Genomic DNA, 12,982 nt, shown 5'->3' with positions numbered 1-12,982 from the left:
ATGAAAGGCATGGCAAGGCATGATGTCTCCGCAATGCATTTCACAATATTTCATACTAACTTTATCCTCATGAGCAGAAATGACTTTTATGAAGAGTTCTATTATTCAAGTATTTCATAATCTGGGACACTCTGAAGTTTAAATTAAAAGCAGGCAATGAGGGGCGCCTGGGTGGCGCAGTCGGTTAAGCGTCCGACTTCAGCCAGGTCACGATCTCGCGGTCCGTGAGTTCGAGCCCCGCGTCGGGCTCTGGGCTGACGGCTCGAAGCCTGGAGCCTGTTTCCGATTCTGTGTCTCCCTCTCTCTCTGCCCCTCCCCCGTTCATGCTCTGTCTCTCTCTGTCCCAAAAATAAATAAACGTTGAAAAAAAAAAAAAAAGCAGGCAATGATACTTAGTCTTGACTACACCAAATAAAAGGTTTTCACACAACAAAGGAAACCAACAAAGCAAAAAGGAAATCTACCGAATGGGAGAAGATATTAGCAGAGGATATACCCAGCAAGGGGTTAATATCCGAAACGTATGAAGAATTTTTACGACTCAACACCAAAAAACCCCAAATAATCCAATTAAAAATGGATAGAAGCCTGAATAAATATTTCTCCCAAGAGGGCATAAGTGGCCAACAGACAGGTGAAGAGATAATATCACTCATCATTAGGGAAACGCAAATAAAAGCACCTCACACCTGTCAGAATGCTAGTCTAAAAAAAATGGGGTGCCTCGGTGGCACAGTGGGGTAAGCGTCCGACACTCGATTTCCGCTCAGGTCATGTTCTCGTGGTTCGTAGGATCAAGGCCTGCGTCAGGCAGTGTTGATGCAAATGCAGAGAAAAATGAACCCTCCCACACTGTTGGCAGGAATGTCCATTGGTGCAGCCACAGTGGAAGAAGGTATGGAAGTTCCTCAAAAAGTTCAACATAGAAATACAAGCCAGTAATTCAGGTGCTAGATATTTACCCCAAGAAAATGAAAACACATTCAAAAAGGCCCATGTACACCTGTGTGTAATGCAGCATCGTTTACAATAGCCAAATAGGGAAGGAACTCAAGGGTCCAAGAGAGAAATGGATAAGGAAGGAGCGTATACATGTACGTACGTGTATACACGCACACACACGCCCACGCGCGCGCGCACACACACACACACACACACACACACACAGGAATATTACTCAGCCATAATAAAAGGAGATCTTGCCATTTGCAACAACACGGATGGACCTCGAGTGTTATGCTAAGTAAGTCAGAGAAAGACAAAATACTGCATGCTTTCACTTACACGTGGAGTCTAGAAAAACACATGAACAAACAAAAACCAGACTGTTAAATACAGAACAAATTGGTGGTTGCCAGAGGGAAGGAGGGGGGTGGAGATTGTGACATAGGCGGAGATTCAGAAGGACAAACTTCTAGCTACGGCAAAAAGGAGTCATGGAGATGGAAAGTATGGCACAGGGAATACAGTCAGGGAGATTGTAATGATGTTGTATGGGGGCCACACTTATGGCGAGCGTCGGGTAACCAATAGAATTGTCGAGTCACTCTGCTGTACCCCTGGAACAACTGTACCACTGGGTCAGCTATAATAATAAATTTGCGAGAAAATACTTAGTCTCAGCATAGGTGCAGAAAACCAGACACTCTCACACGCACTGCTAGGAGGAACCACAGTTAGAGCTACCTTCCTGAAAGGAAATCCAGCAGGGGTTTCAAAACCATGAGAACTCTGATCCAGCAACTTCTAGAAATTTACTCTCAGAATCACGGATGCCTACAGAAGTCTGTCTGCGGTGACATTAGATTGGCAAAACTTAAAAATGAACTAGAGGTCCTGTAAGAGAATGGTTTACGTCGTTTGTAACAGGTCCTTAAAATATTCTGCAATCATTAACGTGATCCAGAGAAATAATCCTTGTGTTCCCATGTTAACACATTTGAAAAAAGTAAAAAGCAGATTACAGAACACACGCAGTAGGATCGGAGTTATCTGGAATAACACCAAATAGTTAAGTCTAGAGGACCATATCTGGAAGGTGCCATTCTAGGAACTATTGAGTCTCTTTTCATTATTTTCCACTTTCCTGGAGCAATCAGGCAAGGTAGGACTGAAGCTGACATTTCCTTGTGAGGTTTTCTACACGTGAAAGCAGGGACCTTGATATAGCTCATTGTGAGGAGCAAAATTACGAGCAGCCCAGTTATTCCTTCATTTCCCACAAACTATAGAAAAGCCAAACATCCCTCCTCTGCTGACCAAACGGTTTTCCATTCAAGCAATACGGACTGGGAGAACGTAATCTGGTACAGGGAGGCCCCACGACAATTGTTTGTTGAATGAAGACATAAAAGGAAAAATAGGAATACTTGTGAAAATTTCAGTAAGATTACAGATGTACTTAAAAAAATACTTTATCCAGAAGGAAGAATAGGAAGTAGGCAAAAGAAGTCATCACTGCCCATTATAATTGATCAACTCCCCCCACCCCTTTATTCTGTACTGGGAGATCTTTGATAGGGTACAAAAGTCACGCACATACGTAAACCCATAGCAGGACAGGGTACGGAGACAGCTTTGTTCCTGAGAAAAAGCTCCCCCTCCTTGTGAGTAGACGCTCAGACAGGGTGGCTTCCGGTCTTAGGGGCAGGGGGACTGAGTTTTATAGCTAATTTAAAGGGGGAAGCTAGAGACAAGGAAGAGGATGGACGTTCTTTATTCAGGGAGCTCGGCACATTTCGGAGTTTTATCGCCAGTCTCGATTATCTTCCTCATCAAGCAGCTCCAAGCGCTGCTAGGTTCAAACACTCAAGTGGCTATTGCAGAAAATGTTTGAGGACAGAAAGTGAGAACTTCCCCGTCTCTAAGACGGAGGTCCCTTTCCAGCAAAATTCAGAAACTGGCCAGTAATTTTCTTAGATCAACACTTCATTTGACAACTTTCTCCTTGTTCACACCACCTCTCCCCCTTCAAGGAACCCTATTCCTACTTTCCTGGTTTCTTCCTTCCTTTACTCTTTCCATAAAGCTCGCACGGTTTTTCTTTTTTTAATTCTAGGGGCACCTGGGTGGCGGAGTTGATTAAGCGTCCCCCTGTTGATTTCAGTTCAGTTTTGATCTCACGGGTCCTGGATCGAGCCCCAAGTAGGGCTCCATGCTGAACCTAGAGGCTACGTGGCATTCGCTCTCCTTTCTCTCAAAATAAAAAAAAATAATAAATTGAATTCTGATTCTCTAATACTTTGCAGCTGTAGTCTCCCACCCTGTCCATTTCAACCTCAAGGGTGAAACGGTTAGCTATTCACCAAACCAGGTTTCCCTCCCTCCTAAGAACGTTCCCAGCCTCCCTTGCAGTCAGGTGCAGCCACATAACTGGTTTTTGTGCAGCTGAAGAGGACACTGGCCGTTTCTTCTCACCCCTAAATCCAATGCGAGTGCATGTGGATATTGGAGCTGACGGCAGAGCCATAGGAGACGCAGACGTGGAACTTGTGACACACGAAGATGCTGTAGCTGCCACGTCTGAAGAAAAGAACCACATGCACATCGGTACATTGAACTCTTCTTGAATTCTACTCCTGGAGGCGGCTCTGGAATGGGAGGTTCTGGAGTGAGAGGCTATGGCAGAGTTGGAGTGGGTCATCGGGGAGGTCGTGGGTCTGTTGGAACAACGGGAATGGGTAACATTTACAGTGGAGGACATGGCACCTTGATGGCTTGGGTGGCTATGGCCGCGGAGGCGGAGGCAGTGGAGGTTACTCTGGGCAAGGTGGCTTGAGTGGAGGGGGATGGCGTGGGGTGGATGAAAGCAGAACCACCAACACACAAGTCCTGATGACAGCATCTGGTCTACTGGGCTTCCTTACAGATTTAACTTCTGTTGTATTTTAACCATTTTATAATGACTGAGGGAAGGTGTTTTGAAAACATCGGGTAAAGCAACAGATTACAGATTTTCCCATCGCACTCTGTAGGTTTTCATTGTTGCACACTTGGACTTAAAAGTAAGTTTTTATATTCAAACCACACACACACACCCCCTCTGCACTAGCTTCTCCGGGACAACAAGGACAGCCTTGCAGGTTGAGCCTCTTCCAGCCGGGTTTCTAAGTGGTAACATCAGATTCCCCCTGCCCCCTCCCGCCTCTTCTCAGAGCCAGAAATAAACTTTAATTGTGATAAGCCCCGGGGATTTAGGGGGTTTTGTTTTACTTTAACTAACGCACACCTCAAGCTTTATCTTCCTCCTTCCTTGCCTTTGTTCTCTTCCCAGATCCTCCCTTTTCCCCTACCCTTGATCGGGTAAACACTATGGGCACAGAGCTGTGGGGTGCGAGTCAATCCACACAGTTAGCATTTGTATGAAAACATCAGAGCATGCACCACTGTGTTGGACTAGCTGGAGGGATTCAAGAAGGTTTTACTTTCCATACCTGGGACCGCCACAAGTGACACCTGTTCCCACATAAGCAATACAACTGGCAAGAAGGGACCAGGACAGCAGCAATTGCTCAGAACACCTTTCAGGTACCAGGGACTCTTTCAGGTGAAGCCACATAGGCTTCTTCACTCCAGTCTCACCTCTCCCCGAGGTAGGGGTGTTTATTACTCCCGCGTTATAGTTGAGGAAACCGAGGCAAAAAAAGCTCAAGGTGTTCAACGGAGGTCGTGACATGACAAAGCGACGGAGCCAGGATCTGAAACCAGGAAATCTGCTCCAACGTCCAGGCTCTTCGCCACCACTAATAGGGCTGGTTATTCGATCATCTGAAACCTCTGTAGCTCTCTCAAGTCGTTTCACAGTTACATTAAGAATAGGCCAGGGGCGGGGCGCCTGGGTGGTGCAGCCGGTTAAGCGTCCGACTTCAGCCAGGTCACAATCTCGCAGTCCGGGAGTTCAAGCCCCGCGTCAGGCTCTGGGCTGACAGCTCGGAGCCTGGAGCCTGTTTACGATTCTGTGTCTCCCTCTCTCTCTGCCCCTCCCCCGTTCATGCTCTGTCTCTCTCTGTCCCAAAAATAAATAAAAACGTTGAAAAAAAAATTAAAAAAAAAATAAAAAAAAAGAATAGGCCAGGGGCACGTGGGTGGCTCAGTCGGGTAAGCATCCGACTCCTGATTTTGGCTCACGGTTCGTGAGTTCGAGCCCGGCACGGGGCTCTATGCTGACCGTGCAGAGCCTGCTTGGGATTCTCTCTCTCTCCCTGTGTCTCTCTCTGCCCCATGCCCACTCATTCTTGGTCTCTCAAAATAACTTTAAAAAAATAGGCCAAAGGTTTATCTGGTGACTTGGGAAAATGCAGTATCCAGTTTCTGCATTGAGACAGTTTTTATGAAATTCCATTCAACATATATTGGAAATGTAATGCTCTGGTGTTGAACACAAGGAGGTAAATACTAGATAAATAAAACTGAAAGTAAACCCTTTTAAAGTGAAAAATAGTGTAAGCTCTTTCTTGGCTAGGGAGTTTTAAGGAATTAAAAAGTTTAAAGTTTAAAGTCACGGTCAGATTCGTATGCTATTTCCCTCCTACAAGACAATGCTTTCTGCACCATAATATATTAAACTAGGCTAGGATAAAATCCTCGCATTTAAGGCCAGTTGCCAAATCACCTATACACAATGTGTACTGGGTTTCCAATGTTTTTGCATTCTGATTATAGTTGCCTTTAAGCCCAGCCTTCAAAACCTTAAACCCTGTGTAGTGATAACTATACAAATGGCTACCATTTACTATTTATTTACAATTGAGGCCGGAGTTGTTTCAGCTTCTTGAAGAAAACTATCTAGTGTAATTATAATCATGGATTCATCCTAAGAGCTAGAAATAGCTCAGACACACCTAAGATACTGAAACTCGGGATTTAAGGGACGGTTTTCCTTAGAGCACAAAATGGATGATAGATTCACAACTCTGAGGTAGAACTTGGAGTCAAGGTTGAATCCGCACATGGTTTTAGGTCTTAGGATAGTGCCGGGCACAAAGTAAGGACTAGCCTACTAAGTGGTCATCCTGCCACATCTTTGCATAGACTCCAGTGTGGAGGGGTTTTCAGTGCGTCCTTGTGTGAAGAGAATTTCAGACCTCTTGTTCATTCAGGATGCTGTCGTCACATTACAATGGTGTCAGGTCTTCTGCCATCATGAAGGCTTTTCCGTGTCAATTTTTGTTCGAGAGGTCAAAGTGTTCAGTTTTAGTCCTACAGATACTCCCGAGTACATTTCAAAAGGGATGAGAATTTTAGAGCTTTCTTAGGTAAGCCGTCCTCAACTCAGCTCACCTTCTCTAACACCTGAGGGAACTTTCAACTTTCAAGATGTCCTCAGTCAAAAGCTCTTAGGACTGGCCTACCCATCTGTCTCTCAAAGGTCTTCCACGGATACTGGAATGGATTCTAATTTTGGAACCTGCTGCTCTACATCCCCTTAATCAAAATGCTTCACTCCCAGAAGAGCTAGATAGAGGGTACATGGAAAGCAACCAACCACTGGTTGAATATTCCTACACCAATACTTGAGCCTTGAGTGAATAGGTAATTCCAGGTGATTCTGTCAATGACCCCAGCAGTACATGGAAATGTTCACTGTATCCACACAACAGGGAGACAAGGAGATGCTGAGAGGCAAAAGAGGGTCCTTAAGCTCTTACAGCTGCAAGGTGGCAGAGAAGGGTGGAGATCAGGGTGCCTGTGGCCCCAAAGCCCACTTGATGTCAATGGTGACAAAAATGGTAACTTATTTTTTTCAGGCGTGCGATTAAACTTTATACTTTTGCAGATACTTCTTGGTGCAAACTCTTTTTACTGAATTTTCAACTCAGACACACCCCAGCATTTCACAGGAGACCTCCCCATTCTCCTGATGACGATTTTGTGTCCGTCTCAGCTTCTACAGGGAGGCCTTCCCAGACCTGTCACTTATTGGGAGTTAGATGGCTCACGTGCTCTCCCAAGTTCTTTTTAGTAGCTCTTATTCCAGTGCTAATGAGCTATCTTGGTCTTTATTAAATGGCGGTCTTTCCCATTCAACTGTAAGCCTCAGGAGTACAAAAGTCTTCTTCCTCTTTCTAGCCACAGAACTCCATCCTAGGCTTGCTGTGTAAGATGTGCTCATTAAGGACTTGCTACACCCATCAGTAAACTCCCCTGCTGTTTTCCCTTGAATGGATATGCCTTTATATTATTCACAATATACCTAAGTATACCACAATGTTCGGTAACTACATTACTCCCCCCCCCCCCCCCCCAGAGGACTATTTAAGTGCATTAAAAAAAAGTTTTTTTTAATTACCTAATTACAAAAAATTAGGTAATAAAATTAACTCAATTAAAATTCAGACAAAAATTACTTCCTGATTTACATAGGTTATTGTTGATTTAGTTACATAAATACAATTTTAAATCAAAAAAGGAATAATCACAAAGCATTAAAAATATGTCTTCATGTCCTCTGTTGTAGAATAATCCTATGCATTTTACTATTTCTTCTAGATCATGATTAGATGGTTTTAAGACCTTGATGGACGGCTGGACTTTTCCAAACTTTTGTAAAAAGAAATTTTACTCTAAGTTGTAGTTCACATTCATTGAGACAAAATAGCCACAGAGAACTCTAGTCTTAAGTGTTTCATAGGTTGACCATAAAACACCTACTGTCATTATTAGAGACGATCCCTTTCCTGAAGGGATATGGAATGAGATTTTCAGCACCTGGATTGAAATCCAGGCAATACCCCAACTAACTCAAGTTCTGTGGATGCCATTAATCAGTGGTTCCAAATTTTGCTTTCACAGTGGGATCCCCTGGGGAGCTTCAAACACTACAAACACCTGTGACCCATCCCAAGGGATTATGATGGCTCAGTCTAGGGTGTGGTATCAGCTTTAGAATCACCTGTCAAATTCCAATGGGAACAAGTCTGGAAACCATTAATTTCTGTCTACTTCAGGCAAAGTAGCAGTATTGATGTTTCCACCTCAGTCTTGAGATGGAATATGGAAGGCCATATTGACTCTGAAACTCTAATTTAGACCTTAACTTTCCTGGGCTTGCCTGCAAAGGATTGCAGCTTGGGGAATGCTTAGGGCATTTCTTAAGTTGGTAATCTTTCATGACCTATGTGTCAAGACCCAAGACTGAGACTAATTCCAATAGAAGTTTGGGTAGTAAGTTTACCACTGAATGGCAAAGTCGAAAAAAAGAATATACGGATATTTTTAATCTCTCCCATCGCTAACCCCCCAAATGCATAGCTGGATTGAGCAGGATGGATTATGACCATTAGTTGAAAGTCAGGGTTTAAAAGGAGTTTAACATGATGCGATTCATCAACTGAAGAGAACAGTCCTAGGAGGCTCTAGTGAAGTACCAGTTAAAGGATTTTGTAATCGAGAAATTGATGGTCTGAGAGGAAACGCACACACTATTAGCATGATTAGTATTTCTGTGCAAACTTCACAACATTTTCTTCCCAGAGCATAGAATGTAATTCACCACTCAGTGGGCTAGAGACCATAGAGACTTAATAGGAAAAAAAAAAAAAAAAAAAAAAAGAAAAATCAGTGACACGAAGAGCTGGTTTTTTAAAAGGTAAACAAAATCGACAAACCTTTCATCTCCCCAAAGACAACTCGAACAAGATCAGAAATGAAAGAGGCGAGGTCACAACTGATACCACAGAAATACAAAGGATCACAAGAGAGGAGGACAGAAAAGGTGGCAACAATCAATTACCAGGGAAATGCAATTCAAAACCATAATGAGATACCATCTCATACCTGTCAGAATGGCCATTATCAACAGACAAAAAATAACAAGGGTTGATGAGAACCCAGAGAAAAGGGAACCCTCGTGCACAGTTGGTGGGAATGCAAACAGGTGCGGCCACTGTGGAAAACACTACAGAGATTTCTCAAAGAAATTAAAAATAGAGCTACCCTATGATCCAGCAATTCCCCTTAAGGGGATTTATCTGAAGAAAAGTGAACACACTAACCCACAAGTATATACGCACCCCATGTTTGTAGCACATGTATGATGGCCAAGCTATGGAAGCAAGTTAAGTGTCCATCAGTAGTTCAGGGGATAAACGCACATGGTGGAATATAATTCAGCCATAAAAAAAAAAAAAATGAAACCTTGCCATTTCTGGAAATTTGAAGGAACCTTGAGGACGTTACGCCAAGTGAAGTAAGACCAATACCATAGGACCTCACTTATATGTGGAGTCTTAAGTACAACAACAGAAGACAAACCAAAAAAAGAGCTTATGGATCCAGAGAGCGGATTAGTTGGGGGGGGGGGGGGAGGCGGGGTGTGTGTGACGATAGTCAATAATGCTGAGTGTGTATCTGAAAGTTGCTAAGAAAGTGGTTCTTAGAAATTTTCATCACTAGGACAAAAACTTAACTGTCTATGGTAACCATCTACGGTGATGGATGTTAACCAGATCTGTGTTTGATCATCTTGGAATATATACAAATATAGAAGCATGTTGGACACCTGAAACTCATGGTATGTCAATTACACCTCAATTAAAAAAAGAAAATGGGAAAGGACCAGGTGGGAAAAAAAGAAAACTTTCATCAGCTTAACTCGAGGCTTCATAATTGTAATTATGGTGGCCACTGATTGATTCTATTAAAATGTTTCTTGGATGATGACAGGCTGCTTTTTTCAGCTAGATTAATCTGGATTAACCTCATAAGAGATCTGAACACAGATAACGAGAATAAGTATGTGTTCTCACAGTTTCTTAAACCAAACCAAAGGAACTATAGTCTATGTTTGACCCCTAACAGCAAAGACACCAAATGTAGATTAAAGACTTTTTTAAAAACAAACAAGCTTCAAAACTAGACCTCATTTTCAGCAGGATTTTAAAACAAGGAGTCCAAACTCCTCTGCGTCCCACTTGCGGAGAGAGGTCTCAACCCCCGACAAAGGGCCCTTAACCCACACAAAGTATTCCCAACGCCCAATTTTTTACAGCGACTCTGGAAAATTGGTAGGGAGATCTCTACGCGAACACATTGTCCCAGTGCCAGGATACCAAGCCCGGGGGGGGGGGGGGGGGGACACGGAGAAAAGGAGAAACGAGTGGACACTTTCACTCAGGGTCAGTCGGATGCAGAAGTAGGAAGCTGGGACCTAGACCTGTTCGCTGTCTAACGCTCTTCGCCACCCCCAGGCTGAATTGTTGCAAGGAGCTGGTTTAGAAAACCCAGCCACAGAAGGAAACAAGCTCCCACCAGGAAGCACCAAGCGCCCTGGCCATGTTCCACTCCTCCAGACCAAACCCCAGCCAGGCGGTTAAAGGAGCCGAGTTCATGTGGCCAGACCCAAGGTGACAGATGGGGAGGACAGCCCGAGGATGGCAGGAGACTTACCCATGTCCCTGCAGTGAGGAGGTTGTACATCTAGGGGGCCCGAGGCTGGTCTCCGGATTCCAGGTCAGAACACGGAAGGCCAGGGGAGGAAGAGGAAGAGGAACTGGAAAAGCCACGCCAAGCGTGGCCAACCCTCTTGCTTCCCAAGCCACGGGTCTTTCCACTCCCGGATTCTATCCCCACACCATTTAAATGCATCTTGGTGACTCCTTAAGCCAGGTCAGGTGGTTGCCTATTAGAGTGAAAAGTGAGAACATATGGTGGTGTTGCCCATTCTCCGGGCCTCTGAAGCGAGGCGGCCCCCTCCGCTTCTCGGAAAGGCAGGGGGGACCCCGTCTTGACAAAAAGCAGCTCCCTCCATGCGATTCAGGTGAGCTCACCTTCCTAGGCTGATCCCCAGTCCCATACTCCCCTCTGCAACAACTCCGCGATAAAACAAACAAGAAACCGAACAAAACACCAAACCCAGCTGAAGGGACACTTCAAAGCCATCGAACTTTCGAAAAGCTTGCGGTCTGCATAAAAATGGCTGGCATCTGTTCTAGTGGCGTGAATTTAAACCTCTCCTGTGGCCCTAAGCCTTTCTAAGTCTATTTCTTAAAAGAAGAAGAAGGAGCAGCAGCAAGGACATCTATTCCTTGACCGTGAAAACCTTGCTCCGAGGCTGCCGGGGACACACCTGCTGTAGAAGGCACAGAGAGCGTGTGTAGAAAGTTGTGTAAGTACCAAAGAAAACCAACAAACCTGCTTAGACTGCTCTCTAGTGCCTTCAGATTCTTTGGACTCTAGTCCCTAAATAATTGAACCTGGATCTCATTTGAGGCGAGGAAAACACACACAGGTGTTCTAACTTCTAATTATTTCATTCCCAGGGAAAGACACAGGTGTCAAAATCTTAAGAGTGTGGTTCTTCATTTAGTACACTAAATCTTGGGTGGTTCCCCCCCCCCCCCATTAAACAAAACACCAACTGCCCTGTTAATCCAAAGTGATGTCTATGGTACCTTCTCTGGCTGTTCTGATTCGAAAACCTTTAATGTTCTTTGGAATCTGGTTCTCTTAGTTGCCAATCGGATCCCCTGGGTGGCTCTAAAAAATGACCGACGTGCAGGTCCCACACATGGAGATTCTGATGTAATTGGTATGGGGTGAATCCCGGGCATTGGGAGTTTTTACATCTCCCCAGGTGATTGCGATATGCTGCAAAGTTCACGACTGTTCTAGGAATTTGATACTGGTTCCTTTTTCCGATGCTGACCCTTCCCATCGCTGACCTAGCACGCATGAATATTGGTTGATTCCGCTTTTCAGTGAGAGCACACAGTAGGAGGGAATTGCCAACCTAGTCAGCCAGGGGAATGTATTCTATCAATGTATTGCATTTACTTTTTTTGCAGACCGGCCTTGGGGCGTACACAATGGAAATATGGCGGGATATGTATTTACCGTAGAGCACAGAAGATGCCGGAATAGTAGGTGGCAGCTGCTGGTGAAAACCGATTCTCAAAAATGAAATGTTGGCGCGCCTGGGTGGCACAGTTGGTTAAGCATCTGACTTCGGCTCAGGTCATGATCTCACAGTCTGTGAGTTCCAGCCCTGTAGCCCCTGGAGCCTGCTTCAGATTCTGTCTCCCTCTCTGCCCCCAGCTCTCTCTCTTTTTCAAAATAAATAAATAAACTTAAAAAAAAATAAAGTATGGTGCATAGTGTCATGTAACTATATTAATTCAGGTTTTACTGATTCGCACTGTAATTCTGAATGATCTAGATAGATATTTTTTACGGCATTTGAAGTGACTTTTTAGTTTGTGGGATCTTTCTTTCTGTCTTTTCTTTCTTTTTAAGATTTTGAGTATTCTCTACACCCAACGTGGGGTTCAAACCTACAACCCCGAGATCAAGAGTCCCACGCTGCCTTGACCCAGCAGCCAGGAGCCTCTAGTTTGCGGGATTTCTTTTTTTTTTTTTTTAATGTTTTTCAACATTTATTTATTTTTGGGACAGAGAGAGACAGAGCATGAACAGGGGAGGGGCAGAGAGAGAGGGAGACACAGAATCGGAAACAGGCTCCAGGCTCGAGCCATCAGCCCAGAGCCCGACGCGGGGCTCGAACTCACGGACCGCGAGATCGTGACCTGGCTGAAGTCGGACGCTTAACCGACTGCGCCACCCAGGCGCCCCTTGCGGGATTTCTTAAAGCAAGAACAATTCAGACTAAAATCCCTGTTTTCAGGCAATGAGAATTCTGGGCCGAGCTATGTTTTTAGAGTAGTTATTGGATAAACACCATTTCGCAATAAAAACTGAAATGAACGAAAGAAAATTTAACAGGCAGCGATAATATTCCCACGAAACGTAGTGTCTTCAGAGTTTCAGGCTTTGTTACGTTCCGCGTATCTACCACAGACATTTCACCAATTGTTGCTGTAAGCAAAATTTCTCTTTCTGATGATACATTTTTGTATAGAACTGGCTTTTCCATGGATTAAGCTTTTTATTGATACACTTCATTCTATTTATTAATACTTACATCTTAGTTTATAGGAGACTACTGTTGAAAAATCAAGAGGAGGGGCACATGGGTGGCTCAGTGGGT

The 12,982-nt window shown here is 44.3% G+C and overlaps 1 long non-coding RNA gene across 1 annotated transcript; it reads left to right on the top strand.

Moving 5' to 3' along the window:
- The first annotated feature begins 3,475 nt into the window (after window positions 1–3,475).
- LOC121016532 (uncharacterized) lies at window positions 3,476–11,096 on the top strand. The gene is made up of 3 exons (XR_005784338.1): window positions 3,476–3,653; window positions 5,462–5,464; window positions 11,084–11,096. It is a non-coding gene; the product is annotated as an uncharacterized LOC121016532 (long non-coding RNA).
- The last annotated feature ends 1,886 nt before the right edge of the window (window positions 11,097–12,982 follow it).

The sequence above is a fragment of the Herpailurus yagouaroundi genome, unplaced genomic scaffold (assembly GCF_014898765.1).
Source record: "Herpailurus yagouaroundi ecotype Mexico unplaced genomic scaffold, PumYag 211, whole genome shotgun sequence".
Lineage (NCBI taxonomy): Eukaryota > Metazoa > Chordata > Mammalia > Carnivora > Felidae > Herpailurus > Herpailurus yagouaroundi.
This window is presented reverse-complemented; position numbering and strand designations above follow the sequence as displayed.